The 16,518-nt window shown below is 35.5% G+C and overlaps 1 protein-coding gene across 1 annotated transcript in view; it reads right to left on the bottom strand.

Moving 5' to 3' along the window:
• The window catches only part of HCN1 (hyperpolarization activated cyclic nucleotide gated potassium channel 1), a 191,075-nt gene that overhangs the window by 68,113 nt on the left and 106,444 nt on the right, over positions 1 to 16,518 (bottom strand). The window lies entirely within an intron of this gene.

Genomic DNA, 16,518 nt, shown 5'->3' with positions numbered 1-16,518 from the left:
ACTGAGCCTGCGAGCAGCTGGACAGAAAATTACTTTTGTACCTGTGTAGTGGGATCATAGACTGCTGCCTCTGAAAGAGTAGTCTGGTAATGTACCCTCTGTGTCTGAGCAGAGGAATTCCTTCTAAATTAACTGTTAGATAAAGTGTCAGAGATTCTGACAGATAATACCTATCACAGTGAGATGAATTAAAATTAACTTTTTTTATACATGATCATATTCTTAAATGTGGGTGCTATCCTAACTGTAAGAAGACTGAAGGTCAATTTTATTTTACAGCCCATGGCAGATGGATTAGAAAAAGCTGAGTACTCAGACTTATCAAGCACATTAAAGTGATATTTTGTTTTAATGTACATACTCCAATGGCCCTATTTCTTTCTTTTTGGAACTTTCAATTTTAACACATAACCATATTTACCTCACTAGCTTTCTTTCACTTTTCAAGGACAGAAAAAAAAACAAAACAAGTATTATGTATTGTAATGCCTGGTTATCCTGATTTTTTTTTTTTGTAATATTGTCTTTTTAACTGAGAATAATCTCAGTTGAAAAGAAGTCTGTTTATTCTGCATCATAGCAAACCTATGTTCAGAGTCACAGTCTGTGAAAGTGAGCTCAGAAAAAAAAAGGTGGTGCTTAGGTCCTGCATTTCTGATGTGCACATACTGCTTTCCAGTCTCTCTGGTAGATCAGAAGGACATAACTTCTTGCTCATAAGCTTTTAAAATTGCAAAGATGTTGGCAGTGTCCCCTCTTCAGTTTTACATAAAGACAGTCAAAGGGGCTGCTCCCAGCAAAAAGCAGATATCTTAACACACTCCAAAAAGCCCTGGGACTCCTTGTCAGATTTTTTCTGTTTTCCAAGACAAAAAACGAAACAAGAACAAGGAGACAAACAGTGCTTGCAGGCACACAGCACACATGAGAAAACACAGTATTTACCACAAAAAGAACTGACAACAAATTCAAAAATGAAGAAGTAAAGAAGGAGGAACTGGGATAATGGGAGAAAGATTAGTCAGTTGTACAGAAGAGTGTCTAATATACAGGACCAAAAGTAATAAACCTGTTAACATAGATCTTCAAATCAGCAGTAGCATTTATATATGAAGTTTATGTATGACGTAACAATATTTGTGTCTCTCTTCTACCGATACAAGCTGTACTCCAATGCTTTAATTTCTCAAAGAGCTGCAAGCTTGCTCTCTTGCCATTTAAATGCCAAGGTTACTAACTATCCTTGTGCTTCACATCTATTAAAATGCTTTTTCTAGACCTCCTATTAGCCTAAATAACTGGTAACAGAAAATAAGCTGCCAATTGTTGTATTGCAGATGACACAGTTAGTAGTTATTTAGCAATGTAATGATTTAAAAATTAATGGTTTCTCTGTACTTAACACTTGTATCATGTTGTAAGTCAAATCTTTTCAGATTTGTGAGCAGTTGGTTTTTCACAAGTTAAAATTTTGGGTCATAAAAATAGATCAGGAATAGGCTTTGAGTGTCTGTACTTAAAAAAAAAAAAAAAAAAAAAAAAGGAAAAAAAAGAAAAAAAAATAGAAAAAAGAAAAAATATCTTAGATAACTGGAAGCTAGGTAGGTTTCAGCAACCGATAAGGTTGTTTCAGGCCTTTAAAAAATATTCAAGAAATGAATGAATTGAAGAAGCTTCCCCAAAACTGTCCAGTTCAGGTTTCAACTACCTGGTTTGAGCACAGAAGCTCCTTGTTTCTGGGGTCACTACAAATACTCTAATGCAAATTCCCTATTTCTCAGGAAAGCAACTTAAAAAAATTACAGCAATCTTTATTTTGAAGACTTTTCCCTCCAGCTGTCATCAAAGTCCTTGTGCAGAAAAAACTAATTAGGAAATTTTTAGAGACCTGTATAAAAATTTTTGGCAGCTGTGCTTTATATAGATTATATTGGGAAAAACAATAAACTGCATGCTGGATGAAATATACCTAGAGTCTTTAAAATCTACAAGTAGTGTTATTAAAACCACAGTATTTACAAGGCTGTAACATCAAACCTCCAGTTCTTGTAGGGCTCCACAAAGTGGATCTTGCTCCTTAATTTATTAGCATAACTATCATAATTACTAAACAAAAACAAAAATTAATAATGATCCTGCCTAGGAATATTTTACATCATATCCTTGGTGTGATGAATTTCAATTAAAATACTTTTCTATAAAACTATAATTTTACACTAATGGATTTTATTTCTTGACTGAGATACTTTCCAGGTCTGTGAATCACAGTTTTAAGAAAAAACACCATTGTTTTAAGAAAGAATAAGAAAATGGAAAAGCAGCAATAAGAAACAAAATACAAAGAATATTTCCTACTAACAGAGTAACAGGATGAGTGAAAAATCAATTAAATACTAGTAAAGAGGTACTAGGAGAAGGAAATAAGTGGCAATAAGATGAAATAAATAAAAAAATAACTAAAAATTCACAACAAAATAAACAAACATACATTTAACTACATATCTACCTTTCAGATATATATAGATAGGTATTGATATAGATATAGATAGAGATAGATAGATATGCACCAAAGTGTGACCAACAGGTCAGTCACAACTGCACCTGAATCCAGAGTGGAGGTCATGGCCATCTCAAATGGCAATTTTTTTATACAAAGAGCATCAGCTTTTACTGTGTAACTTATTATAGACCATGTTAGAGGCTAGGCAGATTTCAGACATTTGTGAATATATGGTTCCAAGCAGCAGATCCTCAGACAGTAGAAACATTTTAAGAGGAAAAAAAAAAGACTGACAAAGCATCTGAATTCAGCTTGAATTTGTCTGAGGATTTAGTTGCCAAAAATAGCTTGCCAATGTGTTTTTGTTTCTTTTCTTTAGGAATGATGAGCTCATGTAAAATCAGGTGCAAAACTTGGTCTTTTTAGTTTTCATTTTTTAAAAATACTGGTCAGCAAATACCATTTGGAAGGGTGCAGATTTCAATACAGTTACTTGTGCTGTTCAATGATTTATTCCATATATAAACCACTTAAAAATAACATTGATTCTAATGTCAAATCCTATACATCATATATGTTACAGCCAATGTTACTAAATGAAATATTAATTATTTAATTATTGTCCTATTAGTGTTGCATAACCTAAGGGTTTGGCAGGAATAACACTAACTTTGTTTCATTGTGAAGGGTTGGAATTTTCCACAGCCTTGTTCCAACTCTTTCCTGTTAAAAAGCAAGGTGTGACCATTTCTCTGCTAGCCTACAGCAGTATTCTCTTTTAATAAGAAGTAATTTTGCACCTGCATCTTGAAATCTCTGAAAACATGTTCACAGATAGTATACCTGAGTTAATAAAAGACCATTCTATGAAACAGAAAATCCTGGTTTTATACAGGTGTCTTTCCTTTAATACAATCTTAGATAATAATATTTATATGATTACACATAAAATGTTTCCCAACATATTCTGTTTTTAATATATAGATTAGAAATCCCCAACAACAACAGCAAAACAAAAAACAAGCTGAGAAACTGCCTACCAATTAATAAAAAGGGCATTTAATTTCTGAGTTGACAATGGCTTGATCACTGTTTCCAGATTAGCAGTAATCGGTTTAAAAAGTTTTAAATTAAATGACATTAATTTGGATAAACTATTGAAGACTTTAATTGTGAAAAACACCAAAGCTGTTTATCCAAGGATTGATTACATAATCTAGCTGGATGACATTAAGAAATTGTCACTTTTGTGACAGGAATGGTCACTGATCATTTTCCATTAGTTTTGTAACTATATGCATTAAGTTCACAGTTGTACTGAAGAATACATTAATTCCAGGGCACTTCTGATCCCTAAAAATCTGTGTCCAAGCCTTTTCCTTCACCAAAGGATATGTTTGTCCATAATTTCAGATAAGACTGCTACAAATATCTTTTTGTAATATTAACTTTTCATCTCAAAAGAAAAAAAAATCACAGATAGGCCACATGGCACCTTCTAAGGATAACAATAAAAGTAAAATTATTTTTCTAATGGGATTAAAAAAGAGTTTCTATTTTACCATATAATCTGTGGAGATTTTCATCAGGAAATTTTGTTGTCATACGACAAATCCATTCCACTCCCATATTGTAGTAATTCCCTCAGGCACAGCTTATCTTCCCTCAGCCATATCCTTGCACTGACATATAAATTGATTTAGAAATCTCATACCAAGGAGACTATTGCACAGACAGTAACGGTTTCCTCATTTTTGCCTCAGTCCCTTTTTTCTTTCACGTCACAATTACTGCAGGTGACACAGAAATGGGTCTGTGACAATGTGCATGCTTTGCAATCATGGAGCAAAGACTGGCTTAATAATTAAGATAAATTGTTTCTACAAGGATTTTGAACTCATCCTCACTCTCCCTTCAAAACTGTAGCAGAAGTGGGGATGTAGCTCTCCCCTCTGAAAGAATTCGTCTCATCATTCACACCCCAGTCTTTTATGCTCACCAATGTCTCCAGGTTCTTCTGAAAGGAAGGACTATCTGAAGGAGGATCTTGACAGGACATAGACAGTCTCTATTCTAGTAGATTAAAAAGTATCAGAAAGCATTTCCAAGTTCTAGAAGTTGGTTCACACGGTTTCACTTTCAGAAATGCCCCTGGTCTATCACAGAACTCTCCCAGGGAACAGCAGCTGCACTTTGGAGCTGGTGTAGGTGAGGAACCCCTCCTTCCAGGCTGCTGTCACGAGCTTGTCCTGTGCTGAAACCCAAGAAATATTTATTCTATGGACACAGTAGGTAGCTCCTAAACCAGTCCTGCCCCAGTGCCCATCAAAATTTGGCACTTTAATCTAATTTATGACCATGGAGGCAGCTAGACAGCCCGTAAGTAAGCCCTCTTGTTTTAGCATTGTCACAGGAAGTCATTGCACAAAATGAATGTAAAATTAGGGTTTAAGAGGTTGAAGAAAGCATAAAGCATCCTTGTCTGCATGGTGGCAGAGACTGTGACACAACAGGGGCCCTGAGGAAACATCTGCCTAAAATCTGGGAGACATGAACTACTGCTGGTCAAATTTACTGTAAAAATAAGTCTTGTTCAACAGGACAATTAAACTGTGTTTATTTATGTCTTATATAGCCATATATGGTTATGCAAGTTGTAGCTATATACTTATTTGCAAGTCATTATTTTCAATTGTTTCTAGATGACTTCTTAAATTAAAGAGTTACTTGTAATTTAACTAATCAAAAAGGCGTGCTAAGAAAAGGCTATAGGTGCATGTTAACAAAATTTTTACCAGGTATGTCTGACATAGCTATAAAAAGGGCCATGTGATTATTTCCCTGTATCAACCAGCTATGTGCATAATATGACAATAGAACTATAGAACTGGGCTTCTGTATTGAATATATATATATATATATTTAGACTTATAGTTTGCATGCCCTTCCATCAGGAAGCTGCATAATTTCCTGCCTCTGGTATCATACAGTACATTAGAATTACACATTAGTTAAAATCTCAGACAGTAAATTGGAGCAAAGTATCATCTCAGCATTTCAGCTTTTAAAGAAATTTGAATTCACAATGAATAACAAAGTTGGGCAATGGGAAAAGTGTCCAATATTTACTGTTTCAAAGCTCATGCAATGGTGAATGCACTACCATGTAAAACCTCTAGTTCTTATCACAGCTATTGCTACTATGAATATCTTGTTTTCTAAAACTAGTAAACAAAGGCAAGGTGGCACAAGACTTGGAAGACTAAAAATTCCAGTGTTCTAAAATTCTTAAGTGCAAGGAAGAAGAGCCTATTTTAGGAAGTGTGCAAGTATGTATGATTTAAAACAGAGAAACCCTGAATTGGTAAGCTCAGTGAAATACGCAGATGTCTTCAGAAACTTCTGAACATTTCTCTCAGCTGATACGTGCACAGATAACAGATGGTGTAAGTGACTCAGCATATACTTTCAAGAGCAGTACTAGCAGGAAAAAAATTAGAAATTGTTTGGCATTGCATTCCACAGGAAAAGAAGTTTGTCTGGAGGAGCAATGACTAACTATTATATATTTACTCAGTTCAGAGTAGCTATATGACTTTGCTGTCATTACAGCTTGTTCATTTTTTGGTGCTCTGGCTTTGGCACTAGCCATCAAACAAAAACATGTAGCATGGCAGATCTTTCCTTTTATTTTGATTATTTTTCCTGATGCAGAAAATATCAAACATTTATCTGCTAATACACTTCTCGAGTGAACAAAGCCCTTACTGAGATTTATCAAATAAATTAAAAATCTGATTGAGGCAATTGGATTTTGTTTTTCTTTGTCATAATGCAGTCAAATTTTGATTATGTTCAAACTGCTCTGATTTTTTATCCTGAAATAAACTTAAGTGCCATTGTTTACAAGGGACTGACTGGAACAGATATACACTGCCTGGCAACAGGAAAAAACGTTCTAATCACAGTAAGTATTGTGTGGTCACAGTAAGTGATTACAAGTGTATCTACAGGTTTCTTCTGGGCAGACAATACACCTTAAAAAGAAACACTTTCTTACAGGAAAAGAAGAAAGAAAAAGCCAATAGAGTGGCATATCTAATAAGAGAATATATAAATCCTGCAAGGAAGCATTTTTGATGAGGAACTTTGTTCATAAAATAACTCGGCTCAGTAGAAGTAAAAATTCAGTTTGCATTAAAGACAAAGTATCTCTTTGTTCTGCTCCTTTCACTTGATGAAAGCAGCTGGATATAATGTAAAACAGTTTACTTAACAAACCTCAAGTATCGAATCAAACCATTTATGAAATGCTTTTACAATGCAATCACCAAGAAAAGCTTTGCATTTTTAACAGTAGCTATCTAGATAGTCAAGAATAGGCTGATGATAATGTGGTCTTAATATAGAGCAATTCTGGGAAACAGTTGAAGGAGTGAAGTGACATAAACCTGGCTCGTGACTCCATAGCTTTACTGAAAACTGTTAGGAAGAATCTACACCATCATGGACAATATTTGCAACCAATTTAGGAAAGGAAACTTGGTAGAAGGAACTCATCCTCTCTGCTACGTGAACAACTCAGACTAGACAGCAAATTATGTGAAGCATCCAATCCCAAATGAAATGACAAATGGAAATTATATGGTTTAGAAGTGGACACTGAGCTTTCTGAGTGCTGTCACCATACTCTATGAATCAAAGGAATTTCGAAGCCACATTTAAAAAGGCAGGAAACAACTAACATCACAAGTGGCAGAAAAAACCATCATTAGGAAGTATCTAGACAAACTTGATACACAATTTGGAAAGTACATAGACAGACATGCACAAAATAATAGCACTCCAATGGTTTCTCACTAAGAATATTTCAAAACATTCCAACATTTTCCAAGACACATTTTCCTCCTTGTTCTATTTATAGGCATACTATAGTTAAATACATTCCCTTCTGTAAATATTTTTAAGAATGTGCCCTAAGGGAAAAAAAAAATAAATAGTGGATTACAGTAAATTAAAATGATCTAATATGATCTACTCACCAAGAGTCTGAATATGTTTTAATCTGCTTAAAAATGAATTAAGGTGAACCAATGTTACTTTGACACACAGAATCAGCATAAGAGTGGGATTCAGACTTGTGACTTACTGAATTCAGTGCTTTAAAAAACAGGCTTTTTTCTCTAGTAAAATGGTGCTTGGTACCATATAGACTAATTCAAGTATTGTTCTGCTTAGACTAAGGATATAATTCTTACCATGTTTTATTTAAGTAATGTATTTTTTAAGGCAGAGGATCAGTGCTGGTTTTAAGTATTTTTTTTCACTTAGATGGTACTTTTCTTGTCAGTTTTTCAATAAATTTCCTAACCTGATGCCTTTGAGACTCTAGGTTGCATCTGGTTAGTTTGCGGTTCTTCAGAAAATTACCTTACTAAATATCTGAGCCCTCAAGAGGCTGATCTGCATTTTTGGTAAATCACAATCCTTCATCAAATACTACTCCTACAAAAAGCTGTGCATTATTTTATTAGGCAGTGACAGCAGGAAGCAAAATAGTTCTGCAGCTGAAAACCTATTTTGGCTCTATGAAAAGAACAAACCTCAGTGTCAAAGCAAGTAGGCTGAATCTAGGTCAGAGGCTTTTTTTTTTTTCTGAAAATATATCTGAGTTTCCTGATGACCTTTTCTTAAACTCAGATGCCTTAAAACTGCAGGTGCTTACTAGAATCTACAAGACTTTCAAGGTAATATAATATAAAGAAAAATTATTTAGCAGCCTAAACACCACCCACAAAATGATGTTTAGGCATTTAAAAAAAAAAGAAAGGCAGACTTAGTGACTCACAAAAATTTAATTTCCCTCCTCTAGCAGAGGGAGGTTGATCTAAACCATAGAGAAGAATATCGTGACCTTGAGGGTATGAACTCTGAGGGGAAGGAAGGGGAACATGCTCCTCTTTTGTCATCCCTGAGGGAGTTAACAGAGTGCTTGAGTGATCCTGTAGCATTCACCCAAGAGGTGTGGAGCACACAGGTCCCTGCTCCGGATGTAATGACAGGGATTCCCTTGTGCAGCCATCAGTCCATGCCCACCTGGTCACTCTGGGCTTTCTCAGGCACCACCACCCCAGAGTGGGTGCAGTGTCAAGGATAGGCATCAAGGTGAGCTTGGCACTGCAGTATGTGACAGCCTGCCAGAGCCATGGTCCTGTGACACCTGTGCTTCTGGACAGATAAGAACATGCAGTCCAAAAATGACAGGCCAGACTACTAGATGGAACACAGAGTGATTGCTGTTAAACACCTGGACACCAGCTCAGTCCCTCAATAGCAAATTTCTGAAAACTGAAGGAAACATCACTCCATGCTTGCTGTGGTTTGATCTTTCCTGGGCATCTTCCCTTGCCATCCTTGGAAATGAACAGGGAAACTGCAAGCAGACACTCTGCTGGTTCCACCTGAATGAACTCCCAATAGCTCAGCCATTAAGTGGGATACATTCAGTTTGTCTTTTTATTACTCTTGTTTCTCTGTCCAACTTTGTAGCTGGTTAAGCAAGTCCACAGGAAGCCCATAAAGATAATCAAAGAGATGAAGCATCTTTCCTATAAAAAACAGGCTGAGAGAGTTGGGATTCTTCAGCCTGCAGCAGCTCTGGAAAACCTTTTAGCAGCCTACCAATACTAAGAGAGGGCTTATGAAAATGAGGAAGAGCAACTTTTTACAAGGGTGTGTAGTGATAAGACAAAGAGAAGTAGGTTTAAACTAAAAAACAGTAGTTTTAGATTAGATATTAGGTATATAAAGAAATTCTTTACTGTGAGGATAGTGAGACAGTGGAAAAGTTTGCCCAGAGAATTTGTGGATATCCATGTGATCAAGGCCAGGTTGAATGGGGCTTTAAGAAGTCTGGTTTAGTGGAAGGTTTAACCTTTTTTTAGCCAACTTGCCCTCTCACAGTTCCATAAGAAGTATTTATGAAAAAAACTGTTTCATCCACAGAACAATGGTAACTAGAAATGCTTGGAAAGCCCATGGGATATTTTCATAGATACAACATTAAAAATAAAAAAGGCTCCTACTGCAATTAAGAGTTAACTACATGCTTTGATTACAGGAGGACCTGCCAAAATTATCCTGCAGAGCAACTAAAGTATCCACCTGGAGAGTAGCTCACAGGAGCCCAGGTTCTTCAGTGCAGATGCTGAGGATAAAACACTCTGACAGAAGTGGGTACAGCTGATGCAGATGGCCCAGGCCAGAGGACAAACCCTGGGGAGAGGCCAGGGATGTCTAGAACTGAGCTTGAGGGACAGGGGCACAGCAGGAGCACCACAGTCCTCAGGAATGGACAATGAACAGGAAGAATACAAGTGCATTGCAGTTTTTCATTGTTTATATGTGGATGCCTGCAGGACCATTTGTCCTGAGTTTTGTTTGTGAGACCCAGCATTAAGAGGGAAAGGATCCTAAAATTTCACTTCAGCTGACTTCAGGTACTTCACTTTGATAGCTAAGTGAGTTGGCAGGTCTCCCTAGGCTCCCCACACAGTCAGTAAAAATCAGACTTCTGCAGATGGTGATTCAGAGTAGAATGTTAATGCAGGTGTTCTTTATCACCTCCAGGGGAGAATTTCTCTTTCCATAAGCTGCCCAGGATCCTATTCAACTAAAGCTGCATCCATTATCTTCCTGAGCTTCCCTACTGGGCATACCTCTGTTTTCATGGACAGACTTGACACCCCATTTCTCCCTAGCTCAAATCTAGTGGAGAAAATAAAATTCCCTACAGCAGCCTCTTCCCTCAATCTCTGGTCTTATTTTATGATTTGTGTTTTTTCTCTTGCAATTGAACTTTGCAGTCAGATCAGGACATGAGTTTGCCCTTGCAAGTCTGACAAAAGTCAGAGGGGCTCTGTAAGAGGTGCTGTAGATTTGACTCAGTGAATTCTGTTCCAGCACACTGGATTTAATGTAAGCATACCACAGTGAGATGGTATCATAAACCACAGATAGGAGTAGGTGAGAGACAAAAAAAGATTCCAAATGAGAACAGAGGAACACTTAGAATGCAAAGATCATAATTATTTACTTATATGGATTAAGTTATACAGCGAGAACACGCAGTGAGAGAAAGAATTCTTGGATTCAGGGCACATATTTGTATATCCATTTAATGAAAGTATGACATTTACATTGCTTGTAAAAGGTTGGGAAGGATGATAAATTAGAAACATCTATAAGGACTCAGATTCTAAGGAAAATAGCATATATTTACTCAAAAATTATCTAACATGCAAACAGTTGGAAAGCTTTCTTAGCTAGAACATTCATGTTAACTGAGCACCTGCTACATTTCAAGATTGATTTTAAAAATCTGATAATTCACAGCATATCTATTTAATGTTAAGTAGAATCAAAAGAATAGCCCTTTTTTAGCTTTTTTTTTTTTTTTTTTTTTTTTTTTAGTTTGTCAAAACACAGTAATAGAGCCTCAGGCTCAGTCAAGCTTGTCTTAAAACCAGTACCATGACAATGTTTGAGTATTTTAATAAATCTAGCAAACCATGGCCCTCTGCACTCATTCTGAACAGTGACAAACAACAATCTTTTTTTTTTTTAATCACAACCATGATTTGCATCCTCCAAGCACATAGGTCAGACAAGTTTAAGCTGAGTTACAGGTAAGAGAAATTTCATAACTCCCCCGTAAACATTACAGAGGGAAGTTTTAGTTTCATTTAACAAATGTTTTTGTATATAATCTCTGAATCTAATTTCAGATCACATGGCTATTTCTTCCTTCTGAAGTTTACATTAAAAATCCCGTAATTTCTTTAAAAATTATATAAGAAAGTATTTTTCAAATCCAGCCTTTACAGTCAAAACTGTTAAAAGCAACAAGGTCACTCAGTGGAGGGAACGTCATCAGAGAATATATATCAAGGCAGATTTCATTCTTCAAAACAGTAAAATACCATGCTTTTTTAATTACCTCTTAAAATATAATTGACAGTCATTATTGATTAGAAACACACATTACATTGCATTTGGGTGTGTTTTTAATTGATAACATGCATATGTAGTTTCTAATTCAGATTTTGCATTCAGTGTCACCACCATAAGTGGCATTTTTTTGTCTTTAATTATTATTATTAATAAGAAAATTGTTAAGAGTATTTTCTAGATAGTCTCTGGGCAGATGTCCACATATTTACTGTATGAGTAAGCAGTGAGAACTTTCTTATTCCAAGTCTGAAAGATTTTAAAAGCAAAAGAGTAAAAACAATAAGCTTTGTTAAAGCCTAGAAACCCTTCATCTTTTATTTATCTGTACACATGCCAACTTTATGTTTCCTCAACTCATTTTGCAATGGTTGAGTGCAGTGCTCATGCTTAGAAAAAACCCAACCTCAGATGTTGTATTTCGATTTAAACTGCTGCATTCCTTCTTTCTCCTCCCCATGTCACTCTGTGTGGGTGGGAGGGTTTCCTTCACGAAAATTCAACAAGAGTGGCTTAGGTTTAGGATATTTTATTGATCTGCAAAACAGGTTTACTTAGGAGCAATACACTGTTAAGTGTAAAGTATAAAGGCACTTCCTCTCAGCATTTATCTTCTTTGCCAAGACTGCAAAGACGTATGGGAACCTCACCTTGCCTATTCATACAACTCAGAAATTAATTCTTGTCTCAAGTTTCATATGCACAAAAGTGTAGGTAGCAGCAGGATGGTTTTCCTGCAAGAGTAAAGCCATGACTATTAGAGAGCAACGAGAAGGTAAAAGCACATTTAAATATTCTGTATTCCATCTGTGTTTCATATACAGAGATAGTGGCACAGGACAGGCAGCATTTGGGTGAATAGCATAGGTTATGAGAGGTCATGTAGAGATATCTGCACAGGTCCAAACATTCCAGGGTCAAATCTGTCCTTACTTCTGGAAATGGAGCATGCCAACTCATTGCTCTTGAGTGTACACTTCCAGGGCGAGCTCTTGCATACTCTAATCACATAAACCTTAAGTTTTATTTTGGTTCCAGCAAATGTTTTTATCAAGGATGATGAACTTAATTTCTGAACACCTGGAAAAAGCTATTAAAATAGACAGGAAACTCCCACAAATATTCTTCTGTTAACATTGTTCTAGCAACATCTAGCTGAGGTAAGGTTTGCCATTTTACCTTTTCTACTTGTATCGTAGAGAAAAATTTAAAGTCCTTAACTATTAGAGATAAGCAAAGGGATATTACATACTACTGGAAAGAGTGACAAATGAGTGGTACACTGTCTTTATTCCTGACCAGTACCCAATTACTCTTTGTAAAACTGAACTAGCAGTCTGAGTGCACTCCACTTGAAAACATCACTACTAAGTAGCCAGCTGTTCAAAACCAATCATGTTAATTCCCTCCCTATCTATACCAATGTAGATAGTCCTGTTTTGATTATATGGACTATTGTCAAAGTGCAAGCTAACTTCATTGTCTTCCAAATATAAAAGATCAAACACAGTGACTAAAATGGTGAACGTGATGGATTGGAAAAGGAACATGAGTCATTTGTGAAGAATATGGGCATTATTTTCTTATCTCATTCAAATGCCAACTGCTGGCTTACAGAGAGATTGTTTCAAAGCAACTCCCTCATTTAAGCAGTACACCAAAATACAGGGAATATTGTGTTATTAAACAAGGCCCTATATTTTATATCTCTCTGTTCCAATCCACTTCACAGGAGACTGTAATGAATGCTTTGTAATAAACACCAGTGATTCAAAACAAAGAGAAAAAAATAAGGTAATGTTAATAATGCTTTTTTTGAAATTTAGGGGGAAATGGCTTTACTTTTGCAGCTAAATTAGATAGATTAGTACATTATTTATATCAAGTTTTTTTTGAGAAATACTAATAAGTTTTTAATGATAATATTGCTTCCCCTCACATGAGGAAAAGAAACCCAGTACAAATTATTAAATGTGCATACATCCAGAGGAAGTTTCACCATAGGGCTTGGTTCTTTTCCTTATGTCATCAATAATATCTCCTAAAGTATAAATGAACCTATATAAAAATCCAGATAGCAGAAAGAAAACAAATATATTTAAAGGGCATTCAATAGTTTAAGCTATTGATACTAAAAGTATTCACTGCTTGCTGCTACAATTAATATGTAAACATCTGTACACACATCTAGAAGACACTAAAAATTTACTCATAAGCAATAACATTAAATAAGATGCTGCGTATTTCAGAGAATATAAAGATTTTCCTACAAAAAATATTTTCCACAATTTCTATTAGATTAAATTTTCTGAAAGTTTTGGACCTCTATATGAATTAATTCAAGTTGAGTGTGCTCAAATAAGTATGTGTGCAGAAAGCAGGAAGAGCAGGAAAGCAGATGGATGAGAGCAATCTTAAAGAAAATTATTCTATATTTTTAAAAGAGGCAAAATACATCACCCAAATGAATTGTGTATATCCCTGGCTTATATGTATAAATAGAATGGGCAAACACATTTCAGATATGAAGGTAAATTTGTACATTAAAACAAATGGAAGAAAATATAATGCCATATATTTCCTGCTTTTCTCATGTTTTGCTAACCAGAAGTGAAGGCAAATTGAGACTTCCAGTTTTACAGGGAAGATTTTAGCTTTATTCATATTCAAATTAAAGTGAAAGCATGAAATATTGAAATTTCCATGGAGAGAGAAGTTCATAAATAACCAAATTTTAAAAAGAAGTATCATAAAACCCTCTTTCCTTCATCTGGAATTTTGGGAATCCATATTACAGATCCTACAGACTACTGACACAGGTCTGGTAAACACAGACCTGTATCTCAAGTTTCTGATGCATCAGAGTGACTTTGTTCAGAACTATGTGAACCAGAACAAGGTTTGATAAATGTAAGCACATTTAGAAATATGTGCAATTTCAGATGGCCATTTTTTCATGTCTAATTGCATCCCAGTAGAGACTTCTCTCCAGATGCACTTTAAATATTGGAATGAGTCAGATGTTGAATAGCTGTGTGAAGAAAATTCAGATTTGACATGGCAAAACCCATCAGGTAAAAGCAGTAGCATCAGTGCTCTTGAGAAAATCTGATTGTGATAATGACCCCTTGACAAAAATATGCACCTTGTGCAAACCACATTTTTGTGCAGCCTTAAATCATATGGATCAAGAACAAGGCTGTGCATTTTAATTAAGGTTTGCAGTGAAAAAAAAGGGAAGATTTGCTGAAGAACAGCTGTATATGAATGGTATTCATCTGGATATATCTGCACTGGGTTTATTCTGGGAAACCTGGTCTGGCATAAATATTCCAAGAATTCAGTTTTTGGATACTCCAATCACAAGAGAAAAGGCCACCCATGGAGAGCTACTTCAAAGTAATTTTTTCACATTTATATTCCAGTTCAGTCCAGAGTAGCACTACATGCAGATAAATATTTTAAATTTACAGAGCAAAGTAGGCTGATCCAGTCCCCCCAGAACAAAGAGAACACTCCCTTCTACAAGAGAGAATCTGCTTTTGGCCATGTGGTTCTTATAACACCTCCTGAATATTTACTCCAGGGCAAATGTGGGATACAAGGCCCTGAAACATGATAGATCCAATTTATGTTTTCATTTTAGTTCACATGTTTTTTACTAAAGAAATGTCATAGGGCACACTTTCTGAAGTCTGTTATTTTTCCCTTGAATAACTATCAAACACAACACTAGGCTTTACAATACAATATGCAATTTCTTCTATTCTTTCCAGTGTAAGGCTTACATAAAATATTTTGTAGTTTACAGTTAGCAGAAATCCTTTCACAATATACTGCAGCATAAGCATTTATAAGTTGTGATGATTCTTGAGGGAGAAACATGAAAACTAAATTTTGATGACAAATAAGCAAGTTTTTCCTTGCATCTGCTCCTTGACATATTTCTACCAGCTCTTTCAAAAACACAGAAAAAGTGTGGAAGTAAGTTAGTATCTTTGCTTTGGTATGCTCCATCTAAATAATTGTTTCATTATTCTCATCCCCTATAGGGGAGCTTTCCATCTCAAAGAAACAGAAGCTGCAAGGCAGCCAACTAATTCATTACAGAATTTACTCTTTAGCACCTATTATCACATCAGCAACACAGTGCTACAATCAACACTTGCCCACGGGTCCTAATTTGGATCCTTCCTCTCGGTTGCATTAAACACCAGTATCTGCTGAAACAACTATCACCAGCAGCATTAAATAATTACATCCCTACCAAAGCATTTTAGGGAGAGTAAGGTAAGGTGGCAGGGCTCATGACAATAGTTGAGTTTGCAATGCTAAACGATTTTCAGAGTTGGTGAAGGTGGGAATACTTTATTTGAATTACTATTTTCCCTTTTGAAGCAGTTATAATCCAGATATTGAAGTATAACTTTCCCTATTGTTAAACTTTTAAAAAATTTTAAACCTCACTGTAATTGATTTAGCACCTTTATTTTTCAGTTCTTAAGGGTCTACATTTGAATTAGCTCATGGTGTTGAGACAATAAACTAAAATTTATAATCTGAGAAGACATTAATGGGAGAAAGAATATACAGAAAGAAAAAGAAATCTCAATAACTGTAAGGCTGGGGAAATCTAATAACTGTTTTTATCTAAGCACATCAATCAATCTACTGTCAAAAATATGGCCCAAAATATATGAGACATAAAAAAATATATAGAATATTACACCAAAGAGGTTGGAAGGAAACAAGGAGTTTGGAAAGAAAAATTATTAAAATTATTTCTACTTTACATTCTAGGCCTGCAAAAGCAGACTACCTGCTAACCTGTCAGAACAAAGCTTAAGTCAAAACCTGTGTGGGCTTCCCAGATCTTCAGCAATTGTGGTAAAAATGAGAACCTGATTTGTTTTCCTCTTCATTGATCACGACACACTGAATTAAATCAACAGTGTCCTCGGATACCCTGTTTCTCTAGTCCCCCCTAGCTTGGCAGAAATTTTTGGTAT

This window comes from Oenanthe melanoleuca, chromosome Z (assembly GCF_029582105.1).
Source record: "Oenanthe melanoleuca isolate GR-GAL-2019-014 chromosome Z, OMel1.0, whole genome shotgun sequence".
Classification (NCBI taxonomy): Eukaryota; Metazoa; Chordata; class Aves; order Passeriformes; family Muscicapidae; genus Oenanthe; species Oenanthe melanoleuca.
Note: the sequence above shows the minus strand (reverse complement) of the source record. Positions and strands in the feature narration are given on the sequence as shown.